The following is a 13,180-nucleotide window of genomic DNA, read 5'->3' as shown; positions in this document are numbered from 1 at the left end:
TCCCTTAACAGTGGCCATTCTTAACACAATGGCACTCAAGGCTTTTAACCACCACAGTGAGTCTGGGTCCTTCAGGATATGATCCCGATGATTCCACTCAGTCCTGGGTCTCGGTGAAGATGGTTCTGCAATGTCTTGGGCTCATATCCTTGTGTATCCTCCCAGACCTGTGAGCAAGATGGTACACACGTGTTCTATAGAGGTACCTCAGGTTTCAGTGGGCCCAACTCTGAGGTAGCCTGTCCAGCTCCATCCAGGTCTCGCAGGGGACCGCTAAAGACCAGCTGTGGTATTGGATAAACGTCATCCTTACTTATGGTAGGCTGCTTTCCGTCCCCTCGATAGAACTCATGGTGGTGACCGATCCATCGTCGCTGGTTAGGGGGATCATCGGGGAGAGACAGATCAGAGGCATGTGGTCTCCAGTCGAGCACCGGCTGCATATCAGTCTGTTAGAGTTTCATACTATCTGCTTGGTCCTGAAAGCCTTCCTCTCTACCATCAGGGAGTGGCTGATGCCGGCCCTCATGGACAAGATGACACTATATCTTTCTGGTGACCAATCACTTAGCAGGGTCCCTGAGCAGGCATTGGCTGGTGAAACACAAATGTTGGCATCATCCGGTGGTGTCGCAAAGCATCACTGAACATTGGTGCAGATCGGTTTGCCATCGCCAAGAGCATACAGGGCACTGCAGTTTCCTCCAGGAAAGTAGATTCCTCCACCAATGGGATATAGGTCTTCTGTGCACATTTCCATGGCTGCCTCTCCTGCCTTGAGTACTGAGGAAAGTCAGGACATAAATCCTCTTGATGGTCCTGGACAAGCCAGGACGGAGAAGCACCCAGAGATCTTTGCATGAGCATTTGTTCTCGGATCCAGAAAGCTCTTCTGGAGGACCTCCCATCTCAACAATAGGAGAGATTCCTGCACTGCATCCCAGTGAACCACTTCTCCAGGACAAGAAATTGAGGAGCAACAGATAACCTCTTTCATATTGACCTTAGAGGCAGTGGAAGGCAACCTTGAAGCTAGATCTTCCTCCACAAAATCCATTTACGCTGAACGACGGGAGAAGTTTGTGGCCTGGGCTGGAGTCCACCACCTGAATCTTCTACAGGCCAAACTTTCTGATGAATTGTTTGTATTTTCATTGGAGTAGCAAGGTGTTGTTTACATGTCGGCTACTTCCACCTTGTTATGTTTGCCAGACCAACCTTCTCTTTTCTAATCACCGGTTGGAAGGGCAGACACGCTAGTTTCCCTTCGTCATGCCACAACAGGCCTCTATTTAGTCCTCTTGTTTTTTATGCGCCCACCATTTGAGATGATTCATAATTGCTCCCTACATCTCCTGAGAATCAAAGCAGCCTTACTTATCGCAATCATTTCTGCACACCGCATTTGTGAGCTGTAGGTGCTGCGATGAAACTTCCTTACCCTATCTTCAACACATTACTGGAACCAGGAATACCGAGTGAATTGGAATTTTGAAAATAAAAATGCCCACCTGCTTGGTAAGTGTTGTTGCACTGGAGTTCCATAAACATTCTAAGCTCCTATGATCAGCTCAAGTGTCCAATGCTCCATTCAGCACAAGCCTTTCTCAAAGCTAATGACAAACGCATCTGGCACAGCTGGGACTTGTAGTTTGCATTCAACGTTGTAGGCGTGGCTCAAAGACATGAGTGTGCAAAGTGCTGCTAAGTTAAAAGCCCGGAGTGGAGGAAGCTGTCATAAGTGACATCAAACCTCCTTGGGAGAACTACTTGCAGAAGTAAAGAGAGAGGTTTGGGGCAGTTAGCAGAGTAGAAAATTGTCTAGTGTATGTGTTAGAAATGGGATCTCTGGTTGGCTAGGGCTTGCTGATGTGGTAGAGGCTGGGCACACCTATTTTTTATGTAAGATAATTAATCTTTCTTGACTCGGTTTATCTATGCGTGCTGCGTAGGTAGGCACGATGTCCCTCTCGTGCATAAACTAATAAACACAATTATTCAAGCGTAACCGCTTGACCTGACGCGCACTGTTGCGTTTCCAACTGGAATCGTTTAAACGTAGTACATGTAATACTGTTTCATGAAACAATTTCGAATTCAAACAATTAGAAAACCATCACTTTTTGTTAACAAGCATTTATAATTTGCTGTTTCTGCGTGTGATCAAATAATAAAACATTTCATTCATGTTGCATTATGTTACATTATAGACATTGCATGACTTATAACAACCACGTTCATGTATATCTTATTTTACATTGCCCGCCCAATGCATTTCGGGCCTCCAGGCCCTTCTTCAGGGGCTGTATCTAGAAAATAAATAAACAGAACCAAACATTTTTTATAATCATGTAACGATCCTTCATACATATACAGTAAGCAATCTCTCACTGGTTACCACTATGTTGCTATATGCTTATATTTACAACCAATGGTCAATAGACCTTGTGTGAGTGAACTTTGGTGGTTTGCTGAAAGGATAAAGGAAATGAAAATTCCAGTGCAAACGAGTAGTATACTAACAAAAGAAATGGCCATGAAAAATTAAACCCAGAGTGTAACCCAAAGGTGCTCAAAACTCGCCGCTCAATCTATGTGCCCAAAACGAACACCCTAGTGTGTTGCTAGAGAGGAAGCATACAACTTCTATACTGACCTTATTATTTAGACAGTTAAACCAATACTGAATAGAAAGATGCGTCCTGTGTCCTACAACATACCGGTACTTCGTTAGCACGAGTAATATAACCAACAAGCTTTATCAACATACATGAAACATGAAATATGCTTCAAAGCTCAGACTACTCATACCTTGTGATTAAAGCGAAATACATTAAATCGTTTTTCATGTAGACCGCTGTCTCCGTGGAGTTGCGGCAACAATATGCCTCTCACTGCAAATGATGAGGAACGCGATTAGTACGCATAATAAACGGCCTTTAATGCCCGCAATACGAACGTTTAGAGAGTTAAGCTTACCGGGAGTCGTTAGAAGTACTCTCGGATTCGATCAGGTCGCCCGCGTTCTAAACCGCTTGTGTGTGTATTGGGTCGCGCATGCGTGATCTATACTGAGTATGTAGATACTGAGAAAGGACTATCTAAAGGTGAAAAGACAAGAGATAAACCGGCGCCATGTTACAGAGACTACCCAAGAAAGCCCTGGATAGAATAAGGAGTGTAAACTGTGTGAAGGCGTGTTAGGGAAATTATAAAGGAGGTTGTAAAGAGAAAAATAACGGAACAGAATAATAATGGACAACATAATGACCAAAATAATATTAATAATCACTCATCGGTGTGTATGTACATTGATTACAATTTCTATGGCTATTTACAGTTATATCGATGAGCTATGAACCCACTGTCGCACGCAGGCGACCCTTGAACAATATTTCATAAATAACATCCTAGATCCACTCTATCATTGATCCCTTTCGGATCCTGAGAATCTAATTTCCTTATCCAAAAAATTTCTCGCTGCAGTAACGTTTTGGTTACATCCTTTCCTGGGGTGGGCTTAACTACCTCGAGTACCTGGAATTTTAGCTGCGCTATGGTGTGTCTATGATTAGTCCAATGTACCGCTAGACTACTGTTGGGATTATTATTGCGTATTGTGCTTTTGTGTTCTGATATACGAGTTTTAATTTTTCGCTCTGTCTTCCCTACGTACAATAGTCCGCAGGGACATTTTATGGCGTATATCAGATTCATGGAATTACAATCTGCATTATGTCTTGTTTTTATAGTTTGGCCTGTATATGGATGTTTTACATTGTCACTCACGATGACATTATTGCACTGTACACAATTTTGGCATTTTCTTGTTCCTCTGAAGTTTTCTTCTGTTTGCTTAGATGATGATTTCAACATTTCTTTAATATTCCTGGATCTTTTGTATGCAAAAATTGGTTTTTCTTTGAATTCTCCTTGAAAATCATTCTCATTGCTTAATAGATCCCAGTGTTGGTTTATACTCTTTTTTATCTGTTTTGAACTCGTGGAGTATTTGGATACAAAAACTTGCCGTTTCGTTTTAAGCTTGTCTACAGGAGATAGTAGTGATTCTCTGGTTTTGCTGGCAATCTTAAGTTTAGTGTCCTCCAGTAATGTTATAGGATATTGTTTTTCTAAGTATTTCTCAGTGATTATTTCAATGTTGGTCTTCAGAGATTGTGTTTCTGTACATATTCTTTTTGCTCGCAGCAACGACTCCCGGTAAGCTTAACTCTCTAAACGTTCGTATTGCGGGCATTAAAGGCCGTTTATTATGCGTACTAATCGCGTTCCTCATCATTTGCAGTGAGAGGCATATTGTTGCCGCAACTCCACGGAGACAGCGGTCTACATGAAAAACGATTTAATGTATTTCGCTTTAATCACAAGGTATGAGTAGTCTGAGCTTTGAAGCATATTTCATGTTTCATGTATGTTGATAAAGCTTGTTGGTTATATTACTCGTGCTAACGAAGTACCGGTATGTTGTAGGACACAGGACGCATCTTTCTATTCAGTATTGGTTTAACTGTCTAAATAATAAGGTCAGTATAGAAGTTGTATGCTTCCTCTCTAGCAACACACTAGGGTGTTCGTTTTGGGCACATAGATTGAGCGGCGAGTTTTGAGCACCTTTGGGTTACACTCTGGGTTTAATTTTTCATGGCCATTTCTTTTGTTAGTATACTACTCGTTTGCACTGGAATTTTCATTTCCTTTATCCTTTCAGCAAACCACCAAAGTTCACTCACACAAGGTCTATTGACCATTGGTTGTAAATATAAGCATATAGCAACATAGTGGTAACCAGTGAGAGATTGCTTACTGTATATGTATGAAGGATCGTTACATGATTATAAAAAATGTTTGGTTCTGTTTATTTATTTTCTAGATACAGCCCCTGAAGAAGGGCCTGGAGGCCCGAAATGCATTGGGCGGGCAATGTAAAATAAGATATACATGAACGTGGTTGTTATAAGTCATGCAATGTCTATAATGTAACATAATGCAACATGAATGAAATGTTTTATTATTTGATCACACGCAGAAACAGCAAATTATAAATGCTTGTTAACAAAAAGTGATGGTTTTCTAATTGTTTGAATTCGAAATTGTTTCATGAAACAGTATTACATGTACTACGTTTAAACGATTCCAGTTGGAAACGCAACAGTGCGCGTCAGGTCAAGCGGTTACGCTTGAATAATTGTGTTTATTAGTTTATGCACGAGAGGGACATCGTGCCTACCTACGCAGCACGCATAGATAAACCGAGTCAAGAAAGATTAATTATCTTACATAAAAAATAGGTGTGCCCAGCCTCTACCACATCAGTTATACTCTAGCCCCATAGGCAGGAGCACCCATTGAAAATATGTCTTTTGACGCTATAACCAGCCTCACAGATAACAGGGCCACTACTCTGGCATACACCAACGATCAGGCAAAAGAAATATATTCATTGATTGAAGATATTCGTTCCTTCAACACACAGGGAAGCAATCTTCCTCACCAATTAAAACAACTAGAATTTCTCACCAAGCGACGATTGAACCAACGACTGCACGCGTCCACTCTAGTACAATATCACAGAGCGAAAAGGATACCCCGCGGATTAAGAATGCCCATTAAACCAATGTTATTCAGGTTCCACACAAAAAAGGACTTTATGGACAAATGGTACGCTGTACTAAACAAATGTTCTCTAGATTTATTATTGTTATTGATTGAGGAATTAGCAGTCGTCATTAAAGAAATAACAGAAGAGATCACATTGATAGAAACTGATTTGGAAAGTCGAATGGACTCCTCAGATTGGGCAACATTTCTTGAAGAAATGAATACAAGACTGGATACTTATACCAAAGACATTCAAGAAGGCAAACTAAGGAAGTATAAAAGAGACACCTTAGATTATAAATTAAACGAGGTATACACATGGGCCGAAGTATACGCACAAAGGAGAACCTCCTTTAAGAGAACCACCAACACCTCATCTCAAGAAAGTGTAACCTCGGAGAGTGAAACGCGTACCACAAGAGCACCCCCCACTACTGAAACTGCAGATAAAACACCAGACACTACAGTTGATCGTACCAACGTAGGAGCATCAAGTAGTAAAACGTCTTTTTCTCCACAGGACGGGGATTCAAGCCAACCACCAGGGAAACCAAAGGGAAAACAAGGCGAGGCAAAAGAAACAACAAAACCAAACCTAAGAAGCACGAAGCAAACATAGTGGTCAATATTTCTTCTCAAGTGATCAATAAACAACAAATTCAGACACTAAATAAAGGTTTCAATTATGTACCAACGTATCATACTAACCAACTAGAGACTGAAATTGAATTCTTCAAATTCATGCGAGTACTTCGTTTAAGATATTTTTTCATGAACATACCGGATCTTGGAACCACACGTGAAGTATCTGATTACGAGGAATTCAAACCGAAATCCACATTTATTGCTCCTACATCTCATAAAATCCTGGACGCGTTTGAAAGGCTTGTGTTGAATGACTTAAAGAACATTAATACACCCAAACAAAAACGGATGAATTTCTCTAGATACGAGAAACAAGCGTTAAAATCACTAGCTGAGAATCCGAACATTCGTATTGAAAGAGCAGACAAAGGAGGAGCCATTGTAATCATGGATCAGAAATTTTACAATGACAGCCTGACAGAGCATATTGACGACATTGAGACATACCTGAAACTGGATAAGGACCCCACTGAAGAATTAAAGAAGACCTTAAACCTAATACTTGACAAAGCAGAACAAATGAAATGGATAACCACCAAAACCAGGCAATTCCTCACAGTTCAACATCCGAAACAACCAACCATCTATATGCTACCTAAAATTCACAAAGACCTCTACAAACCCCCGTTTCGTCCAATAGTGGCCGGGTGTGGCACTATCTTCGAACCCCTGGGAAAATATTTGGATCATTTTTTACAACCATTCGTACAATCATGGTACTCATACACAAAGGACACCACCCATTTCTTACAGAAACTAGCAGCTGTTGAAACCTATGAGGGTATGACATTATGCACACTGGACGTAAAATCACTGTATACCTCTATTCCACATACCGGAGGCATTGAAGCGGTTGAATGGGCTCTATTAAAACAAGAAACACTTGGAGCAGATAAAGTTTTTCTACTCGAACTTCTTCACTTTTGTCTTCACCATGCATACTTCAAACATGAAAACGAATTCTTTTTACAAAACCGAGGTACATCCATGGGATTTTCTGGGGCGCCTGCATACGCCAATACCTACATGGCGAGATTTGAAGAGACATTTCTACTATCAGATAAAGAATGGATTGACAATCTAACCATATATTGTCGGTATATAGATGATATTTTTCTGATATGGCACAACAACAAAGAACTCTTAAAACAGAAGATCCAACAACTGAACACATACGATGAGAACTTACAATTCACACAAACCATAGAGGACAAGATGATACCTTTCTTAGATGTGCTAGTACAAATAGATGGAACTCGTATCAACACAGAGGTATACCACAAAGCCACCGACAAAAACACAGCACTGATGTATAAAAGCTTTCATCCCAGGAACCTCATCGAGAACTTACCTTACTCACAGATGCTGCGAGCAAAAAGAATATGTACAGAAACACAATCTCTGAAGACCAACATTGAAATAATCACTGAGAAATACTTAGAAAAACAATATCCTATAACATTACTGGAGGACACTAAACTTAAGATTGCCAGCAAAACCAGAGAATCACTACTATCTCCTGTAGACAAGCTTAAAACGAAACGGCAAGTTTTTGTATCCAAATACTCCACGAGTTCAAAACAGATAAAAAAGAGTATAAACCAACACTGGGATCTATTAAGCAATGAGAATGATTTTCAAGGAGAATTCAAAGAAAAACCAATTTTTGCATACAAAAGATCCAGGAATATTAAAGAAATGTTGAAATCATCATCTAAGCACACAGAAGAAAACTTCAGAGGAACAAGAAAATGCCAAAATTGTGTACAGTGCAATAATGTAATCGTGAGTGACAATGTAAAACATCCATATACAGGCCAAACTATAAAAACAAGACATAATGCAGATTGTAATTCCATGAATCTGATATACGCCATAAAATGTCCCTGCGGACTATTGTACGTAGGGAAGACAGAGCGAAAAATTAAAACTCGTATATCAGAACACAAAAGCACAATACGCAATAATAATCCCAACAGTAGTCTAGCGGTACATTGGACTAATCATAGACACACCATAGCGCAGCTAAAATTCCAGGTACTCGAGGTAGTTAAGCCCACCCCAGGAAAGGATGTAACCAAAACGTTACTGCAGCGAGAAATTTTTTGGATAAGGAAATTAGATTCTCAGGATCCGAAAGGGATCAATGATAGAGTGGATCTAGGATGTTATTTATGAAATATTGTTCAAGGGTCGCCTGCGTGCGACAGTGGGTTCATAGCTCATCGATATAACTGTAAATAGCCATAGAAATTGTAATCAATGTACATACACACCGATGAGTGATTATTAATATTATTTTGGTCATTATGTTGTCCATTATTATTCTGTTCCGTTATTTTTCTCTTTACAACCTCCTTTATAATTTCCCTAACACGCCTTCACACAGTTTACACTCCTTATTCTATCCAGGGCTTTCTTGGGTAGTCTCTGTAACATGGCGCCGGTTTATCTCTTGTCTTTTCACCTTTAGATAGTCCGTTCTCAGTATCTACATACTCAGTATAGATCACGCATGCGCGACCCAATACACACACAAGCGGTTTAGAACGCGGGCGACCTGATCGAATCCGAGAGTACTTCTAACGACTCCCGGTAAGCTTAACTCTCTAAACGTTCGTATTGCGGGCATTAAAGGCCGTTTATTATGCGTACTAATCGCGTTCCTCATCATTTGCAGTGAGAGGCATATTGTTGCCGCAACTCCACGGAGACAGCGGTCTACATGAAAAACGATTTAATGTATTTCGCTTTAATCACAAGGTATGAGTAGTCTGAGCTTTGAAGCATATTTCATGTTTCATGTATGTTGATAAAGCTTGTTGGTTATATTACTCGTGCTAACGAAGTACCGGTATGTTGTAGGACACAGGACGCATCTTTCTATTCAGTATTGGTTTAACTGTCTAAATAATAAGGTCAGTATAGAAGTTGTATGCTTCCTCTCTAGCAACACACTAGGGTGTTCGTTTTGGGCACATAGATTGAGCGGCGAGTTTTGAGCACCTTTGGGTTACACTCTGGGTTTAATTTTTCATGGCCATTTCTTTTGTTAGTATACTACTCGTTTGCACTGGAATTTTCATTTCCTTTATCCTTTCAGCAAACCACCAAAGTTCACTCACACAAGGTCTATTGACCATTGGTTGTAAATATAAGCATATAGCAACATAGTGGTAACCAGTGAGAGATTGCTTACTGTATATGTATGAAGGATCGTTACATGATTATAAAAAATGTTTGGTTCTGTTTATTTATTTTCTAGATACAGCCCCTGAAGAAGGGCCTGGAGGCCCGAAATGCATTGGGCGGGCAATGTAAAATAAGATATACATGAACGTGGTTGTTATAAGTCATGCAATGTCTATAATGTAACATAATGCAACATGAATGAAATGTTTTATTATTTGATCACACGCAGAAACAGCAAATTATAAATGCTTGTTAACAAAAAGTGATGGTTTTCTAATTGTTTGAATTCGAAATGGCTAGGGCTTGCACCTAAGCCAGGCAGAAACCACTAATCTAGTCAGGGCAAGGGAGTTACACGCTGAAGATAACCCCAGCTCACCCCCTTGGTAACTTGACACAAGCAGTCAGGCTTATCTCAGAGGCAATGTGTAAAGCGTCTGTGCAACACATACACAGCAGCAACACACTAAAAATAAATGTAAATGTCGGAATTTGTAAAGCGCACAGCTACCTCCACCGAAGGTGTCCCGGCGCTGTCCGTATACCGCTTAGAAACCCTTCCTGGCTTTCCTGGGAAATGTCCACTCCTGGGCACCCCCCAGGTGCAGCCAGGCATCCCAGCGCTTTTGGGGCCGTTGTGGAGACTAAGCAAGCTATTGCCCAGAGTTGCAGCGTGGGACCCATGATCAGAACAGGCACTGAGGCGAGAATATCCAGTCAGGGGAATTAATGAGCCGGAGACTCACTGAGGCGGGAATCGAACCCTGGTCCCTGGCCAGAGCTCTGCATCAAGGTCTGCCTGCTCTAACCATTGAGCCACACTTCTCCACTAAGCACACCACAAAATAAACTCCACACAAGGTTATATATAAAAATAGCCTTTGTATTATCCAAAACACATTAGAATAGTACAAATGGGGGTGGGGTCGCACACTACTCCCACACCGGCGGTGTCGCCCCTAAGGACTCTGGTCAATGTAGTAAAGTGTTCGCGATGCATCATCTTTCGATCTTCTGCTATCTTCGCTGTCTTCGCCATCCCTGGACACGTGTTTCGGGGTATTACCCCTCATCAGCAGGGATAGACCGTGTACTGGGGTTGCCGATGGCTGCCAATATCTGCCAGGTATAGTACCACTCAGGCGCGTAGGTGCGGGATCCCAGGCTCGTCAGCCCACTGCTCACGGGAGCTTTAAAGTTACAAATGGGGGTTGGGTCGCACACTACTCACACACCGGCGGTGTCGCCCCTAAGGACTCTGATCAATGTAGTAAAGTGTTCGTGATGCATCATCTTTCGATCTTCTGCTATCTTCGCTGTCTTCGCCATCCCTGGACACGTGTTTCGGGGTATTACCCCTCATCAGCAGGGATGGACCGTGTACTGGGGTTGCCGATGGCTGCCAATATCTGCCAGGTATAGTACCACTCAGGCGCGTAGGTGCGGGATCCCAGGCTCGTCAGCCCACTGCTCACGGGAGCTTTAAAGTTACAAATGGGGGTGGGGTCGCACACTACTCACACACCGGCGGTGTCGCCCCTAAGGACTCTGGTCAATGTAGTAAAGTGTTCGCGATGCATCATCTTTTGATCTTCTGCTATCTTCGCTGTCTTCGCCATCCCTGGACACGTGTTTCGGGGTATTACCCCTCATCAGAAGGGATAGACCGTGTACTGGGGTTGCCGATGGCTGCCAATATCTGCCAGGTATAGTATCACTCAGGCGCGTAGGTGCGGGATCCCAGGCTCGTCAGCCCACTGCTCACGGGAGCTTTAAAGTTACAAATGGGGGTGGGGTCGCACACTACTCACACACCGGCGGTGTCGCCCCTAAGGACTCTGGTCAATGTAGTAAAGTGTTCGCGATGCATCATCTTTCGATCTTCTGCTATCTTCTCTGTCTTCGCCATCCCTAGACACGTGTTTCGGGGTATTACCCCTCATCAGCAGGGATAGACCGTGTACTGGGGTTGCCGATGGCTGCCAATATCTGCCAGGTATAGTACCACTCAGGCGCGTAGGTGCGGGATCCCAGGCTCGTCAGCCCACTGCTCACGGGAGCTTTAAAGTTATAAATGGAGGTGGGGTCGCACACTACTCACACACCGGCGGTGTCGCCCCTAAGGACTCTGGTCAATGTAGTAAAGTGTTCGCGATGCATCATCTTTCGATCTTCTGCTATCTTCGCTGTCTTCGCCATCCCTGGACACGGGTTTCGGGGTATTACCCCTCATCAGCAGGGATAGACCGTGTACTGGGGTTGCCGATGGCTGCCAATATCTGCCAGGTATAGTACCACTCAGGCGCGTAGGTGCGGGATCCCAGGCTCGTCAGCCCACTGCTCACGGGAGCTTTAAAGTTACAAATGGGGGTGGGGTCGCACACTACTCACACACCGGCGGTGTCGCCCCTAAGGACTCTGGTCAATGTAGTAAAGTGTTCGCGATGCATCATCTTTCGATCTTCTGCTATCTTCGCTGTCTTCGCCATCCCTGGACACGTGTTTCGGGGTATTACCCCTCGTCAGCAGGGTTACTCCGAGTTCTGGGGATGCTGTCAGTATCTGGGAGGGGGCGCTGTACACAGGAGGGGCCCTGCACCAAGCAGGTGAAAGAGACGCTTGTCAGTGTCTGGGATGGGGCGTTGTACACAGGAGGGGTCCTGTACCACGCAGGTGAAAGAGATGCCGTAAGTATCTGGGAGGGGGCGTTGTACACAGGAGGGGTCCTGTACCGTGCAGGTGAAAGAGATGCTGTCAGTATCTGGGAGAGGGCGTTGTACACAGGAGGGGTCCTGCACCATGCAGGTGAAAGAGATGCTGTCAGTGTCTGGTAGGGGGCGTTGTACACAGGAGGGGTCCTGTACCGTGCAGGTGAAAGAGATGCTGTCAGTGTCTGGGAGGGGGCGTTGTACACAGGAGGGGTCCTGCACCATGCAGGTGAAAGAAATGCTGTCAGTGTCTGGGAGGGGGCGTTGTACACAGGAGGGGTCCTGCGCCATGCAGGTGAAAGAGATGCCTGTCAGTGTCTGGGAGGGGGCGTTGTACACAGGAGGAGCCCTGCGCCATGCAGGTGAAAGAGATGCTGTCAGTATCTGGGAGGGGGCGTTGTATGCAGGAGGGGTCCCGCACCATGCAGGTGAAAGAGATGCTGTCAGTATCTGGGAGGGGGCGTTGTACACAGGAGGGGTCCCGCACCATGCAGGTGAAAGAGATGCAGTCAGTGTCTGGGAGGGGGCGTTGTACACAGGAGGGGTCCTGCACCATGCAGGTGAAAGAGATGCTTGTCAGTGTCGGGGAGGGGGCGTTGTACGCAGGAGGGGTCCCGCACCATGCAGGTGAAAGAGATGCTGCGAGTGTCAGGGAGGGGGCGTTGTACACAGGAGGGGTCCTGCACCATGCAGGTGAAAGAGATGCTGTCAGTGTCTGGGAGGGGGCGTTGTACACAGGAGGGGTCCCGCACCATGCAGGTGAAAGAGATGCTTGTCAGTATCTGGGAGGGGGCGTTGTACACAGGAGGGGTCCAGCACCAGGCAGGTGAAAGAGATGCTGTCGGTATCTGGGAGGGGGCGTTGTATGCAGGAGGGGTCCCGCACCATGCAGGTGAAAGAGATGCAGTCAGTGTCTGGGAGGGGGCGTTGTACACAGGAGGGGTCCTGCACCATGCAGGTGAAAGAGATGCAGTCAGTATCTGGGAGGAGGCATTGTACACAGGAGGGGTCCTGTA

Source organism: Lissotriton helveticus, chromosome 3_1, assembly GCF_964261635.1.
Source record: "Lissotriton helveticus chromosome 3_1, aLisHel1.1, whole genome shotgun sequence".
NCBI classification, from domain to species: domain Eukaryota; kingdom Metazoa; phylum Chordata; class Amphibia; order Caudata; family Salamandridae; genus Lissotriton; species Lissotriton helveticus.
The sequence above is the reverse complement of the archived record's forward strand: the minus strand, read 5'-3'. Positions refer to the sequence as shown.